The sequence below is a fragment of the Rhincodon typus genome, chromosome 26 (assembly GCF_021869965.1).
Source record: "Rhincodon typus isolate 14 chromosome 26, sRhiTyp1.1, whole genome shotgun sequence".
Classification (NCBI taxonomy): domain Eukaryota; kingdom Metazoa; phylum Chordata; class Chondrichthyes; order Orectolobiformes; family Rhincodontidae; genus Rhincodon; species Rhincodon typus.
Genome location: NC_063357.1, coordinates 16,726,529 through 16,747,613, shown reverse-complemented (window position 1 = coordinate 16,747,613; position 21,085 = coordinate 16,726,529).

The window sequence follows — 21,085 nt, the reverse complement described above, 5'->3', positions numbered from 1 at the left end:
TCAGGGAAGAACAACAAAATGCTGACCTAGCCAGTGCCACCCACACCCCATGAATGAATAAAAATTAGACATTGTCTTCATTCAACAAAGGCTCCCCCTTTGTAACCTAACCCAGGGTACTTCAGCAAGACTGTAGTCCAACCTCAATCAAGGCTTGTTGCTTGGGGCATTCACTTCATACCCATGCAGTTTTGGATGTGCCAGAAAACACATCCATTTTAAAACAAACCATCTCCACCCTCCACAATTTGCAATTGTTGGCACAGATCCCATAGGATTAAGGTAATGTATCACTAAACATATAGGTTAAGGTAAAGTAACCATTGTCATACCAGACCATAGGGCTGCACTCTCATTAGAGATAGATGACTGGTGGTGGTTTAACTTGAGGGTCACCACACTTTGGGCAAGCAATAGGTTGAGAAGGAGAGTTCTTCGTGGTAACCTCAACCTGTGCAGGAAATGAACCCACACTATTGCCATCACTCTGCATTGCAAACCAGTCATCCAGCCAACTGAGCTAACCAACCTTCCCAAACATGTGAACAAATGTTGAGAACAGCTTTTCAAGTCTGCCATTTCTCATTCTGGCATTGTTTTCTTTCGATTTTATCTGCCATTGTCTTTTGATATAAAAGGTTTTTCTTATAAAATCCAGTTCTCTTTTTGCATTTATTGATCTTGGAGAAATTTTCTCCCAAGTTCAAAGACTGAGTTAATGTATGTAATCATAATGGGAAAAATAATTTCATGTGGGCATACTAAAGTACTCATTCCAAGCCAAGACAGCATGGCGCTGACAGGAGCAATTTTCAGCTTGGTCTTAAAGCACCACAAGTGAATTGAACATATTTGAATAAAAATAGAATAAAAATAAACATCTCAGAAAGTATTTATCCTATTTCCATCCATCTTGGTTTCTCCACGACCATGCACCATCCTTGGCTGAGAGGGCAGCTGGATATTGCTTTGTAAATGTTACTCCAAAATCAGTCAATGGAAAATTAGTTAGGGTCATTAATGTCAAACCTAAGACTGTTCTCTCCCTTATGAGGGACTGTCTCCCACCCCCTGAACATCTACGATGACCTGGGCAAAGTAACAAAGTCACTCCACGGGTAGTTTCCAGTGGAAGACTAAATGCACCAGTCAGTGGCATAGTATCTTACAGTTAAGTGGTTGAGTCCTTCGCATAGAATGCTGGAAAGTACATATTTTTCATGCATGAGAAGGAAGATGAAAAATCTATAAAATATTAGAGAACAGCAACAATATTACATTAAAGACATATTAAATAAGATATTACTTTCACCACTGGAACACTTAATTTGGAAACAAAATGTTCATTTTTGGAAATCTCGTCCCAAAGATCGGAAACATTTTGAAACGTTCAAACTCAATGTTACTTTTAAATCGAGTAGCTGCTGAAAAAGTGACACCGATTTTTCATAACATCCCACAAATGCAACGATGGCTGACTGGTAAGCAAAAGATTGTTGCCCTTTTCTATAAATCTTTAAATCTTATTTCTAACCACACACCATCCCCTTGTGAACTGAACCTTCAAACAACTCTAAATAATGGTGTTTATAGTAAGGTATGAACATTGGAGGGAGCAGAGACATGAAACAGTAAGATGTGTTGGAATAAAGGCAGATGTCTGTTTCTACAAATCAAGTGGCATTTACAATACACTAACCTTAAGTAAATAATCATCAAATGTATGTTTAAAGCTTCAAAGCTTCACACAGCCTGCACAGATTTGTTCTGAAGACATTAAAGTTGTGATGCATATCGTTTGAAGTTGGTACTTTGCTGAAACTGGATATGCAAAGTGATATTTGAATTTGCAAAAAACTCATACAAATTACATAGGAAAACATCTCTTGCAATTTTTTTCTTTAAGTCTGAAATGTGTAAATGCTGAAAGTAGGCCACACAAAGTGGCATCCTATGAGATATTCACTTCGAACAGCTCTCTTTACCATTATTGTCACATGCTTTGAAGATACAAGAATCTTACTGCTCCATTATTAAAGTCTGCAGAGTCAACTTTATCAGATGTCATTCCCACTTCTAGTTTCATATTTTAATAAATGAATTGACATTTTGTTACAATATATCAAGCTGCTGAAATGCACAAACATCCCAGCTCATATAATACTTATCATCTGGCTTATTGAAGAAAGTTCAGGGTGAAATGATGAATGATTAAATGTTCCCATAGTGTGGATGCTGTCTCAGCATCGAACATATTGAGCTCCATTAAAAGACTCTGTCAATCAATGACAGGATAAATTTTGGAAAACATTTTCATCTGTAGAGAGTCAGAGTTATATTGCCATATTTTGTTGCAGAGCTGTGTCTGTACTTCTAATCATTTTGAAAATTTGTTCTGAGAATTTGAATGTTTGTGGAAGGAGCCTATCCATTCCTAATTGCTTTTTTGTGGGAGCTTGCTGTGCTACATTTAATTTCAATCGTGACTAAACTTTAAAGGTATTTAATTGTCTGTAAAGTACTTTGGCATGATCTGTGGTCATTAAAAGGCTCTATTAAAAACAATGCTAGTCATTCTTCTTCTGTCATTTAGCACAGACTATCACCATTTCCATGGCAATTTGACACCACCGCTCCATAGTGCGATGTGGCTGATATTTTGTACCATAGTGTATCTGATCTGTCAATCTCACTCTCTATTTGAAAGAAAATATATGGGGCAGTGGTCACGTCCCTATCTGTGGATTGTCCTACTGTTCAAGTCCCGCCTGCTCTAGAGGTGTGTAATAACATCTCTGAACAGGTTGTTTAGAAAGATAGATCGAAAGGAAATACAGCCACTGACTCATGGGCTGATGAATCAGGTAGATGACATCCTGTTAAAGTCTCATACTGCTCTCTTGGCCATTTAAATGTCCTCGCCATGTCTGTTGTGATCACAGTAGTGAACCCAATTGTCATGCACCTCCCAGTCGCGAACCATTTCAACTACCCCTCCCATTCCTCAGACAACATGCCCATCCTGGGCCTCCTGCAGTGCCACAACGATGCCACCCGAAGGTTGCAGAAACAGCAACTCATATTCCGCTTGGGAACCCTGCAGCCCAATGGTATCAATGTGGACTTCACAAGCTTCAAAATCTCCCCTCCCCCTACCGCATCCCAAAACCAGCCCAGCTCGTCCCCGCCTCCCTAACCTGTGCTTCCTCCCACCTATCCCCTCCTCCCACCTCAAACCGCAACCCCATCTCCTACCTACTAACCTCATCCCGCCCCCTTGACCTGTCCGTCCTCCCTGGACTGACCTATCTTCTCTCTACCTCCCCCACCTACACTCACCTTTACTGGCTCCATCCCCGCCTCTTTGACCTGTCTGTTTCCTCTCCACCTATCTTCTCCTCTATCCATCTTCTATCCGCCTCCCTCTCTCTCCCTATTTATTTCAGAACCCCCTTCCCCTCCCCCATTTCTGAAGAAGGGTCTCGGCCCGAAACATCAGCCTTCTTGCTCCTATGATGCTGCTTGTCCTGCTGTGTTCATCCAGCTCTGCACCTTGTTGTCTCAGATTCTCCAGCATCTGCAGTTCCTATTATCTCAAATATCTGAATGCTGCTTTTGGCATACTGCCTAAGCCCCTCCCTATACCCATTGGATCTTTTAGACCAGGCCAATTTAAAGCATGTTTTATAAAGGAAAGCTTCACACCTGTTCTGTCACATTTTCTTTAAAAGGCAATTGATTTTAATTTTAGAATACATTTAAATAACTCAAACTTCATAACTCTCCTTACAGCCTGTTGATTTATCTTAATGTTTAATTCTCTCATCTCTTCTTATAACAGAGTAATTCTTGTTTAATTATTTTCCTGTGAGGCATTGGAACAATTTTCTTCTTCAAGGTTCCACTTGAATGTGTCACATAATCTTTGAGTTTCTTGATCACCTGCACCACGATTATAACTCTGTGTGTGGTTTTTAAACATTTAGCGCAAATGCTGGGCTCATGTAAACTGCATTTATTAGGTGCATTTTAATGTTTTAATATTTCAGCATCACTTTTTGATGACATTGACAGACCTGCAGTTGCACACCTTCACTGCTAGCTAGAGCTCTATAAGCCTGGACAGCCTCACTTCCTGCACTTGGAAGAAAATTGGCTTTGTCCAAACTTTTTATGAGCAAAGCCATGGAGGTTCATTCATATACTAATAAATTTTGCACCGCACATCTTTCTGCCAACATTTACCACTAAATATATAAATGCCATGTCAATAGTTCATATTCAATGTATTGAATGTCCACGTTGTAGTTCTAGGCTCTGGCCACTCAGTGGGTCCGTGGTGTTGGCCTGGCTTTCTCCCATCCTTGTTTCCAAGGTTTGGACCATGGGCTTCAATTGGATTGGGCCACATTGCTTATGGATGAGTGGTTTGCCATTTCCTTCTCCAGAATGGCTGACCAGGAAATTCTTCCAGCCTTTCTGCTCAAGATGTACTCGAAGGATTTACAGGTTGACAATCTCACCTGTTAAACTAGAACTTTCTGAACAGAGAACAAGGACAGGGTAGCAGAACCTGCAAGATGAAAGAGAGAGAGAAGGCATGGTAGCCAGTGGTTGGACGTGGTATGCAATTACTGAGAGGGACAGCAGATTCAATGTGAGATGCATGGTAGAATGAAGAATAGTATATAATTATTTGACAGGATATGGATGTTTCTGCATCCTTGCAGGAGTGGTCCTGGCTTTCACGCATGAGAGCTAAGATTCTGTCCTCACAAGGAACAAGGTCATAGATGTCAGGCACCCCACCACCTAGACAGTCTCACTCTGCCTCTTTTGGGCAGTCGTATCTTGTAATGAGCAAAAGAGGGGCCAATGTCTTAGATTGCAGTGGGTGGCATGGCCTTTGCTGCTGGACATATGGGGAAAAACTGGTGGCAGGTATGGTGTAGGAACTGAGGAGGCAGCACAAGGGACATGCAGGGCTATTGCTGTGGGAGGCCTGGGGTGACTGACTGTGTCTGAGCAAAGTCAGGCAGGAATGAGAGCAGCATTTTATTTTGCTATGGGATTTTTCTTAACCTGGAAAATGTTTGTAGACTAATCAGGTTACATTGGATCTCTCCAGCTATCTCAAAGCTCGCCTCAGCACAGATTTGTTGGGGTGGGGAGTACACTGGAATTGGATTCACCAGGATTTTGCCCTCTGGTACATCTGCACACATCAGGCTTTTGAACAGACCTCTCAAATGTTAATTTTGATCCCTCTGTCTCTCTGCACCTTCTCTGCGGCTGTAACACTGTATTCTGCACTCTGTTCTGCTACCTTGATGCACTTTGTGAGGTATTGTCTGTCTACATAGCATGCAAATCAACACTCTTCACTGTATCTCAGTACACGTAACAGGAATAAACCAAACTCAAACTCAAACTCAAACATACAATGTGTGTTTTTTGACTTGTTTTGTGGGATGTGGGCATCGCATTTATTGCCCGTCCCTAGTTGCTGTTGAGAAGGAGGTGATGAGCTGCTTTCGTGAAACACTGTAGTGCATGTGGTGTAGGTTGACCCACAATGCCATTAAGGAGGGAATTCCAGGATTTTGACCCAGCAACAGTGAAGGAACACTGATATATTTCAAAGTCAGGATGGTGAGTGGCTTGGAGAGGAACTTGAAAGTAGTGGTGTTCCCATGTATCTGCTGCACTTTCCCTTCTAGGTGGAAGTGGTCATGGGTTTGGAAGGTGCTGTCTGAGGATCTTTGGTGAATTTCTGCAATGTTTCTTGTAATTAGTACACATTGCTGCTACTGAGCATCAGTGGTGGAGGGATTGGATGCTTGTAGATGTGGAGCCAATCAAGTGTCCTGCGTTGTTCTGGATGATGTAAAGCTTCTTGAGTGTTGTTGGAGCTGCACCTATCCAGGCATGGGGGAAGTATTCCATCATACACCTGACTTGTGCCTTGTAGATGGTGGATAGGCTTTGGGGAGTCAAGACGTGAGTTATTCACCGCAGTATTTCTAGCCTCTGTATTGCTATTGGAGCCCTGTGATTATGTCGTGAGTCCAGTTAAGATACTGGTCAATTGTAAATGTGATAGTGGGGGATTCAATAATGGTAAGGCCATTGGATGTCAAGGGGTGGTGGTTAGATTGTCTCTTATTGGTGATGGTCATAGATTGGCATTGTGAGTTATGAATGTTACTTGCCACTTGTCAGCCCAAGCCTGGATATTGTCCAGATCTTGTTGCATTTGAACATGGACTGCTTCAGTATCTGTGGAGTCACAAATGGTGCTGACCATTATAATCATCAATGAACATTCCCACATCTGATCTTATGATGAAGGAAAGGTCATTGATAAAGCAGCTAAAGATGGTTGGGCCTAGGACACTACCCTGAGGAACTCCTACAGAGATGTCCTGGAGCTGAATGACTGACTCCAACAACAGTGACTATCTTCCAATATGCCAGGTATGACTCTAACCACCAGAGAGTTTGCCCGCGATTCCCATTGATTTCAGTTTTGCTGGGACTCCTTGATGCCACACTCAGTCAAATGCAGCCTTGATTTCAAGGGCTGTCATTCTAACCTCACCTCTGGAATTCAGCTCTTCTGTCCATGTTTGAACGAAGGCTGTAATGAGGTTAGGAGCTGAGTGGCCCTGGTGGAACCCAAACTGGGCATCACTGAGCAGGTTATTACTGTGTAGGTGCTGCTTGATAGCACTATTGGTGACACCTTCCATCACTTTACTGATGATCAAGAGTAGACTGATGGGGCGGTAATTGGCTGGTTTGGATTTGTCCTGCTTTTTGTGCACAGGACATACTTGGGCAATTTTCCACGTTGAAAGGTAGATGCTAGTATTATGACTGTACTGGAAGAACTTGGCTAGGGGAGTGGCAAGGTCTGGAGCACAAATCTTCAGTACAATTGCTGAAAAATTGTCAGGGCCCATGGATTTTGCAGTATCCAATGTCTCCGACTGGTTCTTGATATCACGTGGAGTGAATCAAATTAGGTGAAGACTGGTATCCGTGATACTGGAGACCACTGGAGGGGGCCAAGATGGATCATCCACTCGGCACTTCTGGCTGAAGATTGCTGAGAATGCTTCAGCCTTATCTTTTGCACTGATGTGCTGGGCTCTTCCGTCACTGAGGATGGGGATATTTGTGGAGCTTCGTCTTCCAGTGAGTTGTTTAATCATCCACCACCATTCATGACTGGATGTGGCAGGACTGCGGATCTTGGGTCAGATCTGTTGGTTGTGGGATCGCTTAGCTCTGTCCATCACTTGCTGCTTATGCTGTTTGGCATGCAAGTAGTCCTGTTTGGTAGCTTCACTTTTAGCTATGCCTTGTGCTGCACCTGGCATGCCCTCCTGCAATTTCCATTAACCAGTGTTGATCCTCAGCTTGATAGCTGATTGAGTGTGAGAAAATGCCAGGCCTTGAGGTTGCTGATTGTGCTGGAGTACAATTCTGCTAATGACCCACAGCATCTCACAAATGCCCAATCTTGAGTTGCTAGATTTGTTTCAAATCTGTCCCATGTAGCATGGTGACCGTGCCACACAACACCATGGAGGTTATTCTCAATGTGAAGGCGAGATTTTGTCTCCCCAATTGTGGTGGTAATGCTGCATATTCCCAACGCCTCCGGCAGCTGGAAAGAAAAAAGATGTAGGTTTTTGGCTCAAGCAATTCCCAAGCCATGTTACATTGGAAGCCAAATGATCTCTTGGTCAGGCAATGTCTTGTAAAGAATGCTGTCATGTGGAACTTGGAAGATGGGTAATAGGAGCAGAAGTAGGCCAATTGACGCCTTGAGACTGCTCCGCCTTTCATTTGATCTTGACTGATCTATTAATTTAACATTATTTACCACTGTTCTGATATTCTTCGCTGTCTTCACCATATAGAAATCTCTGGAACTCTATCTTGAACATACTGAATGAGTGAGTCTCCACAGCCCTTTAATGGGGAGAGAGTTCCAAAGATTCTCCATCCTCTGTGTCAATATATTCCTCCTCTTCTCAGTCCTGAATGGCCTCCTTCTCATTCAGAGACCTTATCCCTAATTCTCAACCCACCTCCAGCCCAGGGAAAACATCCTCCCTTCACTCATCTGAGGCCTAAGGAGTTACACCCTGATGAGGGTCTCCTTCACAGGTGTAGCCTTCTTGGCCTGACCTTGCTGGAGGTGATGGTGTCAGTGGCAGAGGGGAGGTGGAGTGATAGGGTTGGGTGCTCTTCAAGTGTCCTGAAATGAACTCTCTGGAGTACCATACTGGCAAGATTCTTTATTCATTTATTTGTTCACGGGATGAGGGCGTCACTGGCTAGGCAGCATTTATTGCCCATCCCTAATTGCCCAGAGGGCAGTTCAGAGTCAACCACATTGCTGTGGGTCTGGAGTCACATGTAGGCCAGACCAGGTCAGGATGGCAGTTTCCTTCCCTAAAGGACATTATTGAACCAGGTGGGTTTTTCCAACAATCAGTAATGGATTTATGGTCATCATTAGACTCTTAATTCCAGATTTTTTTTTTGAATTCAAATTCCACCATCTGCCATGGTGGGATTCGAACCTGGCTCCCCAGAATGTTATCTGGGTTTCTGGAGTAACAGTCCAGTGATAATACCAATAGGACATTGCCTCCCCCGATGACACATCTCTCACTTTTTGAGAAGCCCATGTTTGATACAGAGACCATTAACCTCCTATCCATATGTATACTTCTAAAACATAGACTAACTGAAACTGAATCTGCTACTGTCTCGAAAAGTTTCTGACACATTGTATTTGACTCTGTACCTTTGAAATGGAGCAGTCAAACCAGTTTCCATTCCTCAATGTATTGTTTGAGAAATCTGCCAATGAGTTTTCTACTACTGTCTACTGCAAACCTAAAAACCAAAATTAGTCAATATATGTGTTGAGTTTCCTACGGTTTCATGCATTACAAGATCACCCGACCAGCAACCTCAAGAATTGGAATGGTTAATAGCCATGGTTTAATCTTGATGCCATTATAGGGCATATCAATACTGTTTTGCCCAAAAACCCTTATCAAATAATCACCATCCATAATACACTATCTCATGTGAGGGTCTAAGGACATGACTAGCACTCCTGAAGTGTATCCGTGTCTACAATAGATTACCCTGGAAGGACAGAGCATTCAAAATATTTGGTTGGCTGGTGAAATGAGCTGTCTCACACTGTTACTTCCCAGTAAGCACATGAATCATGTGTTATGTAAATTTTAATGTCGGTGTGATGCTAGATATGGACTGCATACATCCCATTGATAGGCAGGTGGTATCACAGCATGTCTCCTTGTCTGCAGCAGGCAGTGTGCCAAACATCCTCAAGCAGCCTGTGCTTGCAATTCTCAGAACGTAATGTCCAATATTAGTTGCAATTGGACAACATTTACCCAATAATCCTGTCTACTCTAAGAACTACACCAGAAACCCATTTGTTATGATCAGTCAGGCTAGCAGTGTGCTTCATTTGTGCATGCTATATGTAAGATATATTTGCACATAGAACCTTGTTCTTTGTAGGCAGAAGGAATATGTCTGCCTATTGTAACTTTCTCAATGAGAAAACAGCTATGAAGATAGACAATCCTTGCTGTATCCCCATGGCAAGGCCCTGTCAAGAGTCAAATTACCTGATTTAAATTTAATAATATCCCAGATTGACAGCAGGACAGTCCTGCTGCATCTTTATGCCAACCAAAGGTCAACCAGTTAGCACCCTCTTTTCTTGCTGTATAAATTGCTGTTTCCTTTTTAAAGGTGGTTTTCTTGAGATTCAGTCCTGATGAATGCAGGGTGAAAAGCTTCAACTACAGGTCTCTTTTTAGCATTTAAATTCTGTACCTCCAAGCAATTACTTAGCTTCTGTTTCTGTTTCAGAATTCCAAAATTCATGGTGTTTTGTTTTTCTTATATAATTTAGAATTTGTAGTTGCATAAAAAGAAAATAAATGTAGAACACAAGTAAGATGTTTTCCAAGTGAACAAAGCATTTTTAACCTTCATGTAAGTTTGATAAAATGTTTCAAATACTCACATATGTTTTGAAAGATTTAAAAATTCGCAAGTTCTGATATATTCCCAGAACAAAGCAATTTCAAAACGATATTTAAGACAGGGATGAAGAGAAGCTTTTCTCAGACAGTGGGAAACTTTTGAACTTTTTCTTAAAAGGCAATGGAAGCAGAATCTTCAAGTATTTTTAAGACAAAGGTAGATAGATTTGTGACAAGGGAGGAGGTGGTGAAAGGTTATTATGTAGGGATGAAGGTAGAGTAATCAGATCAGTCACGATCTTATTTGATGTCAGAGTAGGTTAAAAGGGCTGAGTGGCCTACTCCTGGTCCTAATTCATATTTTTATATTTAACAATACTACAATACTTCTTTCTAATATTGTTGGATAGCATATTGAGCACCATAATTTAATCTATCCCATTACAGGTGCATTACAAATTCTATTTTCATTAATTGTCAAAGGAGTTTGCATTTGTTAATCTTCAGTGATCCCAAAAAACAGAACAAGGGCAGGCTAGTAGATTTTTGTGACTGTTAGTGCCATTTGTTCTCATAATAAGACAGAGACATAAATTGAAAAGGATATCAGATCTCTGACTGAATAGTGGATAGGAACTTGTGCTTAAACAAATGGCAATCAACTTCTCATCACTGGAAGTAGTCAGTATGGTAGTCTTTGATATATTAGTTTGTTGCTAAAAAGGCAATGGTAAATGTTTTTCTCCAATTGTTAAAGTTATCAAAATCTTTGGTGTGAATATGGAACAGGTTGCATCAGAATATCTCATCATATCTGTGCAATCATAACATCACTGCATAAGATACTGCACTCTGGTTTTAAAGTCAACTTACATTTTCATAGAATTAGAAAGAATGACAATAGTGTTGAATACGCTGTCACATGAAATATTTGGTAACATACACGAATCTCAGAAAAAGCTTGATGCACGGATGGGGAAGAATGGAATCAGAAATTTGGGTTGAGAGCCCTCATGGACTATATACATTGGCATATAATATTGGGATGAATGGTCCATACTTTCTACATAATTCACTGTAAAACAAATTGTAATGTAATCATTTTGATTTCACCCACACAGATCAGATCATTGACTACTATCCATATTCATTACACACACATGTATGTGACACGACACTGTAGTTAGTGAATGCTTGCAAACTTCATTGATACCATAAAAAAACATTTCCTTTCAGAATAAAATTAGAATCAAAGTTTGAAAATATTCTGTTGGGAGCAAGTTCCTCCTCGACTGGAAAGTGTCAATACATTTCTTTCATGTGGAGGTCAAGTGGCAAACAGAGGGAGGTCTGTAGAAGCTTTTTAGTTTTGATTTAAGTTGGATGATGCAGAAGGCAGTGAATGCCCAGTGATACAGGTAATAGATAACCAATGATCCAGACTTCCACACTTCCCTACTACTGATATCTGGAAAACACAGAGATTAATATCATTTTTTCAAAATTACTTTACATTCCACACAAAATATCTTAGCTGCAATATTATATGTACTTTAAATAAAATATTAAAATGTTGCATTTAACACAAATCATATGTATAACCAATGCTGGCTCTAGTCAAGTGCCTGCCTTCATCTATATTTCTGTATTTACTTGTCACTTGTTGCTCGGCCTTTCCTAATTCCATCTTGACCTTTCATGAAAAACCATCAACCTGAAATATTAACTCAACTTCTCTCTTCACAGAAGCTGTCTGACCTACTCAGTATTTCCTACGTTTATTTATTGACCATCTCTAGTTGCTCTGACATCTGCAATGATACAACTAGGTAGTTTTGTAGGCCATGTCCGAAGCCAATGAGCATCAATTACATTGGAGTGTAACTGAAGTTACATACACGCAAAATCTAACAAAGATTTGCAAGTTTCCTTTCCTGAGGGGCATTTGTGAACCAATTCAACAGGACTGATACTGCCGTTTTAACCCCCTAGATTTTTAAACTGAATTTAGGAGAATAGCAGAAACAAATACATTCTGTATTGCTTCAATCATCATAAGATTGTGTCTTTCATATATGTTACTTAAATTGTACTAATATTATGACAATTTTACAACAGTAAAGAATATGTACAAAATGCAATAATCCAGAGTGCTATCCTTGATGTTGACAATCAAATCCTCGTGGACTGGTATTGTATCAAACAATGCACAGTGCCTCTACATGGTCAAGAGATGAAACTACACTTTAACAAAGAACGGAGAATAATACCGTTCTGTACTAGTCAGTCATTGATTTGTGCACAGTGCTCCGCAAAGCTGCATGTACTTAAGTTTTATGAGGATTTCCTCCTCTTTTAATTTCCCTGTTCTTCTCAGGGTCATGTTTGGTTTCAGCTCCTGCAGGTTCAACTCTTATCACAGATCTTTGCCTTTGCAACTCTGTGGAGCCAGTAAGGGCAGATATTAATCAAATCAAATTCCAACATAAGCCTAACCTTAATGGGCAAGCACTTTTCAGTAGACGAGTGTAAACAACAACCAGGAGTGCCTTGATCATCATCCAGCGGAGGGATGTGCTGAGATCGTAGTGATTCTAAAGCTCCTGAGACCAGCGAATTTATCATAAACAAGTCAATGTATCTGTGACCTTAATGCTTTATGGGGTCAATGCGTGAATCTTTCCACATCCTGGGATGTTTCACAGCTAATGAATGTTTTCAGATTCACTCCGTGCAATCTATCTTCCAAGTGAGCATGCCACGCCTGTAAATATGAAGTAAATGTCTATGCTTGATCCAATCTTAGGGTAAAAAGTTCATGTGGAGGTTTGACCAACTGGGACAAGTGGCCAGTTTCTGGGCTGTAGATTTCATATATAATGCACAGAACTCGCAGACTTTGTGGTTTTGAAATCCTAATTATAAAGTCCTTTAATTTTATTAAGCTGATTAGAAAGTACATAGTGATTCTAATGATGGCTTAAATCAACACGAGCTTTATGATATGACCAATGGAAGAAAAATATAAGTATTCAAAGCTGAATTGAATGTGATTCTGATTATCTAAAAGCATTCACAGGACTAAATTCAAAAATATTCTTTGTAATATTACTCCCCAAGACTATTCACAATCTTGCCACTCCATTTGTCCTTGAGCTATGCTTTTGATCGATCCCTCATTGTTTTCATCACTAAAATTGCCTTTTCCACTTCTGTAATATCACCTATCTCTACTTCATCCTCAGCTCATCTGTTGCTGAAACTCTCATCTATATCATTTTAGCCCTAAATTCAAGCATTTCAAAGTTCCCTTGGAAGTCTCTGAAATATGTTGACGGAATGGCAGATTTGCGATGCAGTGTGATGCCAAGAATATGAAAGGGGAGGCGATGGCCTAGTGGTATTATCACCAGGCTGTTAATCCAGAGACCCAGATAATGTTCCGGGGACGTGGGTTTGAATCTTGCCATGGCAGATGGTGGAATTTGAAGTCAATAAATATCTGGAATTAAGAATCTAATGATGACTGTGAATCCATTGTTGATTGTTGGGAAAAACCCACCTGATTCACTAATGTCCTTTCACAGCAATGTGGTTGACTCTTAACTGCCATCTGGGCAATTAGGGATGGGCAATAAATGCTGCATAACAAGCGACGCCCTCATCCATTCAATGACTAAATGGAAAAAAATTCCTGCACTAGGTGAGGTCACCATGAGGACCCCCTTTCTCAGCCTCATCCCTCACCTGTGGCTTAGTGACCTCAAGTTAGATTCACCATCAGGCATCTCTGTCTTTAATGTGACAGCCATCTATGCTCATCTGGGACAATGGTGACTTTTACTTTTCCCCTTCCGTAATCATTAGTTCATGCCAAAGTTTGCTGCTTATATTCTAGCTTGCTCCAAGTCTTAGTCAGCCGTCATGCCTGGGCTTGCCTCTTGTTTAAGTGATGCTTTAATTTTAAAATTCTCATCCATTTTTCTTAGATATCTCCAAGGTATTCACGTTGCATATCTCCAAATCTGACCTCTTGAGCATCTCTGATTTTCATCACTACAATGTTAGTGGCTGGTCTACAACTGCCTAGGACCTAAACTCTGGAATTTCCATCCTAAACCTCTCCAATTCTCTAAATAAAAACCGATAGAACTATGGATGCTGTAAATCTGAACAAAAACAGAAGTTGCTGGAAAAGCTCAGCAGGTCTGGCAGCATTTTTGAAGAAAATTCAGAGTTAACATTTCGGGTCCAATGACCCTTCCTTAGAACTGATAGTAGCTAGGAAAATGTTGGTTTATATGCAGAAGATAGGAGGGTGGAGGGAAGGAGTAAGGAGTAAATGATAGGTGGAAATAGAGCCCAAAGAGAGAAGAACAGTTGGACAGACAAAGGAATTGGTAACAATCTGGCTAGGAGGGTGAATAGCTGTTAATGGACACTGTTAATGGCTAACAATAGGTAATGTGTAATGGCGGGCTATGTGATAGCAAGGCGTGGTGTGTGGGGTAGGGGTTTAGGACATGGGACACTTCAGGCCCTAAAATTATTGAATTTGATATTGAGTTCAGTGGGCTGCAGGGTCCCCAAGTGGAAAATGAGGTGTTGTTCTTCCAGCTTGTGCTGAGCTTCGCTGGAACACTGCAGCAAGCCTGAGATGGAGATGTTGGTCAGGGAAGAGGGTGGTGTGTTATAGTGGCAGGCAACTGGAAGCTCAGGGTCTCTTCTGCGGTGTAACATAGTTGTTCTGCAAAGCACTCACCCAGTCTATGCTTCATTTCCCTAATGTACAGGACACCACATTGTGAGCAGCAAATGTAGTAGACTAGATTGTGGGAAGTGCAGGTAAAATGCTGCTTCACCTGGAAGGTATGTTTGGACCCTTGGATACTTGGGACAGAGGAGGTAAATGGGCAGGTGTTACACCTTCGGCAGTTGCAGGGGAAGGTGCCGTGGGGCAATGGGGAGGTGTTGGGAGTGAAGGGAGTGTGGACCAGGGTGTCCCGGAGGGAATGGTCCCTGCAGAAGGCGGTCCAGGGAGGGGAGGGAAATATGTGTCTGGTGGTTGCATCTCGCTGGAGAAGGCGGAAATGGCGGCTGATGATCTTCTGGATGTGGATGTTGGTGGGATGGTAGGTAAGAACAAGGGGAACTCTATCACTGTTGTGGGAGTGAAGAGAGGGTTTGAGGGTGGAAGTGCAGGAGATAGGTCGGACCCGGTTGAGGGCCCTGTCGACAACAGTGCTGGGGAATCCTTGGTTGAGGAAGAAGGTGGACATTTTGGAGGCTCCCTTGTTGAAGTTGGCCTCATCTGAACATATGCAACAGCGATGGAGGAACTGAGAGAATGGGATGGATTCTTTACAAGAAGCAGGGTGCAAGGATGTATAGTCGAGGTAGCTGTGTATCAGTGGGTTTATAGTGGATATTAGTGGCCAGTCTATCCCCAGAAATGGAAACAGCGATATCGAGGAAGAGAATGCAGGAGTCAGAGATAGACCAGGTGAAAGTGAGGGCAGGGTGGAAATTGATTAACTTTTCCAATTCCGGAAGAGAGAGAGAAGCAACACAGATGATATCATTGACATATTGGAGAAAGAGTTGTGGGTGGGGGCTGGCATAGGACTGGAACAAGGAATCTTCCATATACCCCACAAAGAGACAGACATAAATGGGGCCCATGCGGGTATCCATGGCCACCCCTCTGACCTGAAGAAAATGACAGGAGTGAAAAGAGAAATTGTTGAGGGTGAGGACGAGCTCGGCCAAGCGGAGGAGGGCGGTGGTGGGTGGAGACTGTTCAGGCTTTTGCTCCAGGAAGAAGCCGAAAGCCCTGAGACCATTCTGGTGGGGGTTGGACACGTAAAGGGATTGCACGTCCATAGTAAAGAGGAGGCAGCTGGAGTCTGCAAACTTGAAATTCTGAAATTGGTGTAAAGTCCCAGAGGAATCACAGATGTACATGGGCAGGAACTGGACTGGAGAGAAAAGACTGAGTTGAGGTAGGAAGAGATGAGTTCTGTCAGACAGGAAATGGCTGAGACAATGGGTCTGCCCAGGCAGTCCTATTTGTGGATTCTTGGAAGGCGGTAGAAGTAAGCTGTGTGGGCCTGGGGGGCCATCAACTTGGAGACAATGGGGGGGAGGTCACCAGATGAAATGAAGTCAGTTACCATAGTTAATACAATGGCCTGATGCCTCATAGTGAGGTCATTGTGCAGGGGAAGATAGGAGGAGGTATCCGGCAGCTGGTGCTCAACCTCTAATGTAGAGGTTAGTACACCAGACTACAACAGCACCACCCTTATCGGCAGGCCTAATGACAAAGTCAGGGTTGGATCTAAGTGCACGGAGTGAAGACAATTTGAAGGGAGACAGGTTGGATTGGGTGAAGGAGGCAGAGAGGTTGAGGTGACCAATGTCACATTGACAGTTCTCAATGAACAGATCAAGTGCAAGTAAAAGGACAGAGGCTTGGGGACCTTGCAGCCCTCCGAACTCCATATTGAGTTCAACAGTTCAACATGAATCATTTTGATTATGCTACCAAACTGTAGCAAACACACAGTGCTGGAGAAACTCAGCAGGTCCAGCAGCATCAGCAGAGAAAGACATAGAGGTAATTTCAAATTGAATGTGACTCCTCTTCAAAACTGCCTGTCTACCTGTGTAATTGTGTTGGTTTTACTACTTCTGTTCCACCTGCAGAGGCTGCTGTTGCACTTTAAAACTGACATTTGCCTGATCACAAAAAATGAAAGATGACGACAGTGTGATTCCACTCAGGGTGCCAGCAAAATGACTACTTGGAGCAAACTCTGACAGTGAAATGGTTACTACCTGCTATGAATGAGGCAGAGCAAACATTATAAAGCTCACAAAACATGTTATTCAGGTTAGATGTGCCAGCCTGAATATATGTTAGCTGCCGACACTCACGATAAATTAAGGCAATAGTCACTTAGATAAGGAATAAAGGGCAAAAAACCAGAAAACAGCAATTTAATAAAAAGAATACATTTATACCACCAGATGCACTCATGGATGATATTATCTCATTGCTAACTGCATTGTTGGATTTCTTCAGATATATTTATTCTTAGACCTATTGAATACAAAGAATTCTGAAAACTTTATTCCTCTGGTATTTTGATCAATTACAAGTCCACGACAATTAATAGAGTCAACAAAAATGACACAATCTCAATGTTACACACCCATATTACATCTTTTTTTCTTTCGTTACTATTAACAGCCCCTTTGCCTTTTGCACTGGGCCTCTGCACCATCTCCCCTCTTGCTCCTCCTCTACCTCTGTGAAAGCAATTAAAAACAGCTTATTTTCCAACACTTTTTGAGTCCTTAACTCTGGTTCTCTCTCCATAGATGCTGGCAGATCTGCTGAGTTTCTCTGCTATTGTCCATGGTTGTTTCAGATTTCCAACATCTGCAGTATTTTCCTTTTATTTGGTATTACACGCAATGGAATGCTAGGACTTTGATCCTGACAGCATGCTGTTTGTCTGCCTGTTACCTTTAGAATCTACATTTATTTTGGGAAACAAAAAAATACCAAAGAACTGTAGATGCTGGAAATCAGAAACAAAAACAGAAATTGCTGGAAAAATTCAGCTGATCTGTCAGCATCTATGGAGAGAAAGCAGAATTAATGTTTCGGGTCCAGCGACAGTGTTCTGAAGAAGGGTCACTGGACCCGAAATGTTAACTCTGCTTTCTCTCCACAGATGCTGCCAGACCCGCTGAGTTTTTCCAGATATTTCTGTTTTTGTTTGGTTTTGTGAAATGCTGTTGCACATGATGGAGCTTCTTATATTAGTGAAACCCTGTAATAGCATCCACAAGATTCTGCTCAGTTACCAGATCTATGTCCTGAACCTGAAACATGCAGAACTTCACACTCTTCCCAAACTGTCAAGAACTCCTGAATTCTGAATAGGCATTTCAACATTACCAAAGGTAGGCCTCCTGTTGTCAACTGCACTTCAGTGTAAAAAACTTCCAATTCAGAGAATTAGTAATATCATAGATGCATGCGAATAAATGTGTTCAGTTAAAACAGTCAGTTTCTCTGAAATAAAAGCAGAGTTTTTTGCACGGTAGTCTTGGAACTATACCATGGATTCCACTGCATTGCAGACCACAGCTCCCAAAAACAAACGGATGATTCATTTAAATCACTCACTGAACTGGCATTATTTAATTCAGTGGTTAAGTAAAGGTTCCTGAACCAAGATGGACATTCCATTTCAGTTTGAAATTTGGCAGTAGCACTCACATTAACCTGTGACCTCAGGTTGAAGGTTGTGAAAAGAGATGTTTCCTAGTTGAAAAAAGTTTTGTACTGATCTGAATTTCACTCTTAAAAGTTGAATGATCCTCAGTTGTTTTGTAATACAAAATTCTGTACAGATAGATAAACTGCTGGAGCTTTCTCACCACTAACAAACTGTAGGATGAATTACACAAACAATTTTGTTATATTGCAAGGATGGTGCAGCAATATATTCAAAGCCAGAGTAGTTTGGTACAGGAAGAAAAACGAATTGGGGATATAAATAGGTCACATTCACATACAGTGCAGAATATTAATTATCTTTGAAATTAAAAACAAGTTTTCAGCTCCATCATGTGTCAATTACACTATCAATTATTTGCCACTCTGCATTTTTTTAAATGCAGCAAGTAACTCATCTCCTGAATCCCCAAAGCCATCTCAAAGTACAGGTCAGATGTGTGATGGAATTCTCCACACTTGCCTGGATAAATGCAGCCCCAATAAATTGGAAGAATTTCAAAACCATTCAGTACAAAACAGCTGTCTTGATTGGCACCACATCCAGAAACATTCACTCTCTCCACCACTAACATTCAGTTATAGCAGTGTGTACCATCTACAGATAACAAGGTGTAGAGCTGGATGAACACAGCAGGCCTTGACCTGTCTGTCTCCTCTCCACATATCTGCTCCTTTATCCATCTTCCATCCGCCTCCCCCTCTCTCTCTATTTATTTCAGAATCTCCTTCCCCTCCCCCCATTTCTGAAGAAGGGTCCAGACCCGAAACGTTAGCTTTCCTCCTCCTCTGATGCTGCTTGGCCTGCTGTATTCATCCAGCTCTACACCTTGTTATCTCAGATTCTCCAGCATCAGCAGTTCCTACTATCTCTGTACCATCTACAGGACGCATTGCAGAAATTCTCCAAGGCTCTTTCAAAGCACTTTTCAAACCCACATCAACTGCCATCTAGAAGGACAAAGGCAGGAAATACCACCATTTACAGTTTACTCTCCAAGCTGCTCACCATCCTAACTTGGAAATATATCACTGTTCCTTCGCTGTCGCTGGGTGAAAATTCCTCCCTAACAGTATAATGGTTGTACTAACACAGATTGGAACTGCAGAGGTTTGAGAAGGCAGCTCACCACCACCTTCTTGAGGGCAATTAGCATTGGGCAATAAATGCTAGCTTAGCCAGTGATGCCCACAGACCCCGAATGAATAAAAGATAAAGAAATGGACTGTAGAATATTAGAGGAATTATTTGCATTTAGACTATGTATCCTCCTACATTACATTCTCAAATCAACAATGTTTTATAACGTTGTTTATAACGTTTTATAACGTTTATAACATTAAATGTTAAAGTGCAGTAAATCACAAAGAATAGTTTGGTATTGCTGAGACTGCACTCTTGAGAGTAATACAGCATAGAAACAGGCCTTTCAGCCTGAACTAAACTTTCAATGGAGCTGCGCAAGGTGCGATGCACATTAGGTGCTGTGGAGCTTAAGTCTTATGTTCATTTGATGAGACTGGGAAAAAAGCCTTATTAAACTTGACCATGTAAATTCATGTCTAAGACAGTAATTATATTCCATGTTTCACTCATTACTAGATTGTGTAAAAATAGCACATCTTACCTTTAAAGTAGTCAGACAAAAGGTATATGTCTACATGAACATTTTCTTGAACAGGATCAAAGGAACAGATTTGATCAACTAAATTACTGTTAATGTTCTAAGAGGAGAAGAGCAAAAAATACATTAATAATACAAATTCGGGAATCGTATGATGTCAGATCAGCAGAGTGATAATTAATGTTGACTCCAAACTATTATATACAGAAGTCAAGTGTCAATCAGTGAAATATATTCAGATCCTAGTAAATGCAATGGTGCAGTTTTGCAATGCACCTGTCACATTCAGCTTTTTTAATTATTTGCCCTGGAGTAATTTCGAGTTGATTTATATTAAGATAATGTTAAGTTCAGCTCGCCATAAGCTAAATCCACATGCTGCTGGGAATATATATTAGATCTAAATAGAAAGGGTGTTTTTGAAAATCACAACAGTTTGCAAGAATGAAGTTTATTAAGATTTTCTAATACTATTCACACATAAGGTCGGGGGGAACCAATCCTGGAGTTCAGTTCTTGATCACAATGCAGTAGTACACTGCCATTGGATGAAAAACACACTGGCAATGGAGGCTGTCCAGAGAAGGTTCACTAGGCTAAGACCAGGAATGAAGGGACCATGATAGAAATAACTCATCATGAGATTAACAACTTTCTACCTGAGCCAGTTGAATCATTTTCTTGGATAGCAGACACTGGGAGTGGGGAATATTTGCATCAGCGCTATTCAGAACAGAGGATATTTAGACTGATGTTTGATGTGAGGAACCCCAACTGATAAACTGGTAGTAAGGTGGTCGGTAGCCCCTCAACCATTAACCTTTTTCCTGGGTCATATGAGACTTGCCTTTGCCAGAATTTTCATGCTTTCCTCTCCTACTGCTATTCTGCTGGAACCATTTACATCTACTTTGGATCCATCTTTAGATTTTTATTATGTGAAAGGCACTATATAAATGCAATATATTGCTGTTGAAGTTGTTCCATTAAGACCGCCTATTTGCCTGGTCCATGATCCTTTTAGTTGTTTAGTCACTCCTTTATGCCATCTGTCACAGACCTTTCTCTTTGTTCTTCTCTTCCAGATGTGC